Raw genomic sequence first — 6,283 nt, forward strand, 5'->3', positions numbered from 1 at the left:
AAAATATTTCCCTCAGTATGAGTTGATCATTTCCCTCATTTAAATCAAATATTTACACTCTAAGTTTACAGAATAATAAAACCTTTTATTTATTGCTTCCTATTCTGGGCCGGACAGTGTCCTAAGAGCCTTCCATATGTTCACTTATTTAATCCTCAGAAAAAATCCTGTGAGGTAGGTAGTATCATCATCCCTAATTCACAGATGAGGAAACTGAGGCTCAAGTTTACAAAAATAGTTAAGTGATGGAACAAGAATTTAAAATCCAGGCAGTCTGACTCCAGAGCCCAGGATTCATTGCAGCATTCATTTCCTATGAGTGAATTTTAAGATTTTTGAATGTTCATGCTAAATTTCTGGTAAAGAAAGCATAGTCTGCAGATAAGTCCATGTCCACATCATGGTAAAGAGTTGTTTGAAGAACAGAATTAATGGCCTTGAAATTTTGGTGGATGGAACCATGGTGAAATTGAAAAAACAAACTTATTAACTTAAAATCAGTGTTTGTTTTCACTATGTGGACATGGTACTTCATAAAATATCACTGAAATGAACATCTTCTCAAATATACCACCCAGGGAAGTCATGGTTTTGACATGTTTTGGCACAATAAATAAAAATTATTTAGCTAAGCAACTGTCAATTAAGGGACAGCCATGTAAATTTAGCATAATAATAAGTAATGTAAATCATGCAATATCAAAAATAATCTTGTTTTTGGATGGTAATCTTGAATGGGTGTTTTGCTTTGTTAGCATTATTCACTGGCAAGACAATGGTCCCAAAGTAATATGTCAGCATCAAACTTCAAGTCTTTTAATATATGACATTTTAATTTGTTTAAGCACTCTGTATTCTCTGTTTTAAATTAACTCTGGTAAAAACCTGCATTCAAAGTATTTTGCCAGTGCAATAGCCACCTCAGACTTAAAATGAATTTTAAAATGGCTTTAAACAAGTTATGAAAGGCACAAACAAGTTCTCATCTCTCAACAGAATGAGAATGAAAGGAAAAATACTTATGTAGTTGGAATTTTAAATAATCATTTAAAAATGTCAATAATACCTGAAAGTGGCACCGATATAAAAAAAGCATGCCCAAATAGCATTAAATTTACTATTTGTTACCCATAATTAACAATGGGTAAATCTGGGAAATATTTTAAATGCATGTTTACAGAATGCTATTAATGCTTTGCGTAAATAGACATTAATAGTGGAGAATAGTATTTGAGAGTGGTTAAAGATATTTAGGGGGAAAAAATAGGGACCCAGTAAAAGATTAATTAGAACCAAGTGTACAATATAGTCAAGACCCATAATAACTTTGAAAATGTAGTTTTATTAATGCACCTTAGGATAAGTGCCATTCTTATTCTACCTTCTTTTTGAATAAATATTGCTGATTATAAATAATCACAGCAGAATTTTCATTATACAACTGTGTGGGGGAATTGTTTCATTGATATCACACACCAAATGAGTATAAACAACACTGAGCAACAATACTTTCTTTCTAAATTTTCTTTAAGGCAGATCTGTTTAGCATTGTGTATGTTGCACAGTGCAGTGCAGTTTTAGCAAATTTAACTGTTGTAGTTTTTTTCAATGACAAGAACACACATGGTCAGAGAGTAGGCAACAAAATCTCTTCTAGTTCTACCTTACCACTGTTTTAAGAAAACACATTTTTTCCATATATATGCATATTTATATATTACTGTATCAAAACATTTTAACAGACTTCACAGCTCATTTAAAACTTAAGTTTGCAGTCTTTCACTTGAAAGATTTCTATACGGAACGTTCATTTACAATGAATTTCTCAGTGGGATTTCAGGGTTCTGTGTCAAATGCAGAAGATCTTCACTGCAATACTTGATATTTTACCTCAGTTCATTCACATTTTTCATTCAATGGTTTCCTAATTTTACTTTTGAATCTTCATTTTTGTTTGCTTGACTTATTTCCTTTGATTTATTCTCAGGTAAAGCAGGTCGATATCTATATAAATAACCATGTGGACAAAGATGATAAATAAGGTATTCTAATTCATACTTGTAGAATCAACATAGTGAAACGAAACTGCCAGATCAGAACAGCAACCAGGACCCTCTATAGGAGCATAGTAGTTATAATTCCAGTACCAAAAGGTTCTGGGTAGATAACCTTTGATTAAGTGTACAGGTTCTGGTACAAAGGGATGAAAGTTTTTCTTTTCCAGTGGTATCTCTGGAATCCCCAGCTTCTGTGTTCATGATTTCCATGCATTTTCCCAGGTCTGTCTTCAATGGAGAAACTATGCGAATGTTTGTCTGTTTTAAATGCATCAACAAATCTCTTCAAGGCTTATTTGCTTAGTACGTATCCTGCTCCCCAACTCATGTAACCCTGCTTTACATAGGGCTTAAATCTTCTCCCAAAGTAAATGGGTTTTTTAGGGTCATACTTTGAAAGCAGTCATCTCAAATTGTCTAGTATGACATATGTATCATCATCTGCTTTCATAAACCAATCAGCATCTTTTAAATAATGGTCATGAACACACTGAAAAGCTTTAATTGTTTTCTAGTAGAGTTGATCTCTGCCTTCTTTGATTTTTAATCCCACAGTAGGAAAGTCTTTATTTTCTTCTGAACTCATAAACAACATTACAACGTTGAGCCCATGTAGCTTTGGTGTGTTTGACCTTTTTCTCTAGGTTCTGAGGGTTTGTCATAACCCAACAAAAAATTTTAACTTTCTGAAAGAGGTTTTCAGCGATGTCTGTGTTCTCCTCTTTATGTTGGCTAGAATCTGCATTGATGTTCATTTGTCCTTCTAGATGATTCAGTCCTTTATCATCTGAATGCCCAGCATGGGGATCATTATGAAGAATATTGGGCTGTGTGTTACCCTGTTCTCCCAACAAAATACTGAATAACTGAGAGCATAAAAAACAAAACAAAAACCTATTGCTGATCCACAGAGGAAAGTTAAAAAATTCAACCAAGATTTAGAGGTCTTTTCCTGAAAGTGTATTTCTGACATCAGCAGCTGCTCCCTCTTGCCCCTCCTGGGGGACAGAGAGTGGGGCTATATGGTGCTGGTGACCTTTGCTCGTCTGGGCAGCCCCAGAAGTGGCCCGGGGCCGCTAGCCCGGGCCACCCACCACCACCCAGAACATTCTCCAGTGGAGTTGGCAGCAGCAGCTGAGGCAAACCCAGCGTGTGTTTTGTTACTTGTGTTCTGAAGTGATACAGAATGTCAGTGTAGTTTTAATTTGCATTTCTCTAATTGCTAGAGATGTTGATCGATTATATTTCTTCTGAAGTGCCTGTTCAGTTCCTTAGCCCATTTATTGATTGGGTTATTTGTGTTTTAGATGTTGAGATTTTTGTGTTCTTTATATATCCTGGAGATTAGTACTCTATCTGAGGTACATGTGGTAAAGATTTTCTCCCATTCTATATGCTCTCCCTTCACGTTATTGATTGTTTCCTTTGCTGTGAAGAACCTTTGTAGTTTGATTCCGCCCATAATGGTGGGTTTTATTGTTACATATTTGTATATGCACATAATAGTAACAATATAATTTAGCCAATATTCCCAGTTTTTTCCCCTTTTCCTCCCTCGGGTCCCTTTTCTCCAGTGTATTGATCGCCCTTTGATTTTCACTACATATTCTGCTCCTTGGCCTGTCCCTTCACCACACGGCTACCCTACTTCCGTTACATATTCTTCTCTACTTTCCTCATGTGACAGAAAACATGTAATCTTTGGCCTTCTGAGTTTGGCTTATTTCACTTAACATAATGGTCTCAAATTCCTTTCATTTTCTTCCAAATGACATAATTTCATTCTCTTTTTATGGCTCATAAAACTATTGTGTATGTGTTCCACATTTTCTTTATTCATTCATCTGTTGATAGATACCTAGGCTGGTTCCATATTTCATCTATTGTGCATTGTGCTGCTATAAACATGGGTATGCATGTATCACTATAGTATAATGACTTTAATTCTTTAGGATAAATACTGAGGAGTGGTATAGTTGGGTAGTCCCATTACTAATCTTTTGAGGAACCTCCATACTGACTTCCATAATTCGTACTAATTTACAGTCCCACCAACAGTGTAAAAGTGTTTCTTTTTTTCCACATCCTCCTCAGTATTTACTATTATTTGTATTCTTTTTTCTCCCAGGTACTAGGGATTGAACTCAAATTATTTGTATCCATTTTTTAGTTGTAGATGGACACAACACCTTTATTTAATTTATTTTTTTAATGTGGTGCTGAGAATCGAACTCAGTGCCTCACACGTGCTAGACAAGCTCTCTACCACTGAGCTACAACCCCAGCTCAAATTATTTGTATTCTTGATGGCTATCATTCAGACTGGAGTTAGATGAAATCTCAATGTAATTTTAATTTGCATTTCCCTACTTGCTAACTGTGTTGAACTTTTCTTTCACATATTTTTGGTCTTGTAGTTCTTCTCTTGAGAAGTGTCTGTTTGGTACTGAATCCTAGTTTCTTATCAACTGTTTTCCATTCCTAATACTTTCCTTTTTCCTTCTTCCTTCAGAATACTCAGATCCTGTTCTTTAGCTAGACCTCACTTTGTTTCTGGATGATATACTTACCTGACCTACTGTCTCAGAATATCAACCTTTTACCTTTTATTTTTAAAATACTTATTTTAATCATCAAGATAAAATTCTCATACAGTAGAATTCGCTCCCTTTAAAATATACAATTTAGTAGTTTTTAGTATATTTTCAGGTTGTAGCAATCACAACCATCTAATTTGAAAACATTTTTATCATCTCACCAAGAAGTGTACCTATTAACACACTCCCCATTCCATTCTTTCCCCAAACCCTGGGAACTACTTGTTTACTTTCTGTCTATATAGATTTGACTATTGGATATCTTTTTGTGTTAGCTTTCCATCACTATAACAAATATCTGATATATCAACTTAGAAAGAGAAAAAGGTTATTTTGGCTCACAGTTTTAGAAGTATCTGTCCATGATTGGTTGACTCTGTTACTTGGGTTTGTGGTGGCACATAATGGCAAGAATACATGGCAGAGCATAACTGCTTACTTCATGACCAGGATGTGAAAGAGGCTACACATGCTCCCAGTCACCTAAAGACCTCCCACTGATCCCCACCTTGTAAAGGTTCCACCATCTCCCAGTCGAGGTATGGGCTGGGGACCAAGCCTTTAACACATGAACCTTTGGAGGACATTTATCCAAACCACAGTACTCTTGTAAGCTGAATCATATGATATATATGACCTTTTGTATCTGTCTTCTTTCATATAGCATATTGGCATCAGCTGCTGCCAGTATTCTGCTCCCCTCCCACACACACTGTTTTACAACCCAGATCATCAGTCTTCGAACATCCTAGCCACTTGTCAGCCTGTGAACGTTCTCTGCAATCATTGGTTCAGATTTGTCAGCCTGCAAACATTCTCATCAGTCATTGATCCATTGTTATTAGCCTGCAAAATTCTACTACTTAAGAATAGCTCCACCACCATTCTCTCTCTCTCTCTCTCTCCCTCTCTCTCTCTCTCTCTCTCTCTCTCTCCCTCCCTCTCCCCCTCACTCTCGCTCTTGTGTGTGCTCTCTCTCTCTCACTTTTTCTCTCTCTCCTCCTCACTCTCACTCATACTTGCTCTCATGCTTGTTCTCTCTCTCCTCTCTCTCCTCTCTCTCTCTCTCTCTCTCTCTCTCTCTCTCTCTCTCTCTCACCCTGTGGGCAGCCACTCTGCCTGTCTGCTTAACAAAATCTCTTGCATGAGTCCCTGTGTCTGGAGTGGTTTCAAGGTGCTTTCATAGCATAAGTTTTGTTGTTGTTGTTTTGTTTTTTAGCATAAGGTTTTTAAAGTCCATTCATATTGTAGCATGTATTGGTACTTCATTCTTTTTTGTGGCTGAATAAATATTCGATTATATGGATATAATGCATTTTAAAATCTGTCAATTGATAGACATTTGGGTTGTTTCCAACTTTTGGCTGTTGTGAATAATCCTGTTATAAACATTTGTGTGTATGTTTTGGGATATATGTATTTTGATTTCACTTGTATATGTCCTTGGAATGGAATTTCTGGTCATATAATAATTCTATGTTTAATTTTGAGGAATCACAAAACTATTTTCCATAGCTTCACCATTTTACAGTCTCAGAAATATACAAAAGTTCTATATATATATATATTTTTTTTTATTTTTATTTATTTTTTTTTTTGGCCTTACTCCTGAAAATTGAGCTACATCCT

At 35.8% G+C, this 6,283-nt stretch overlaps 1 pseudogene; it reads right to left on the reverse strand.

Annotated features, from left to right (window-relative positions):
• Window positions 1–1,913: 1,913 nt before the first annotated feature.
• Window positions 1,914–3,030, reverse strand: LOC124964083 (glycoprotein-N-acetylgalactosamine 3-beta-galactosyltransferase 1-like; annotated as a pseudogene).
• Window positions 3,031–6,283: the final 3,253 nt, after the last annotated feature.

This window comes from Sciurus carolinensis, chromosome 14, assembly GCF_902686445.1.
Source record: "Sciurus carolinensis chromosome 14, mSciCar1.2, whole genome shotgun sequence".
Lineage (NCBI taxonomy): Eukaryota > Metazoa > Chordata > Mammalia > Rodentia > Sciuridae > Sciurus > Sciurus carolinensis.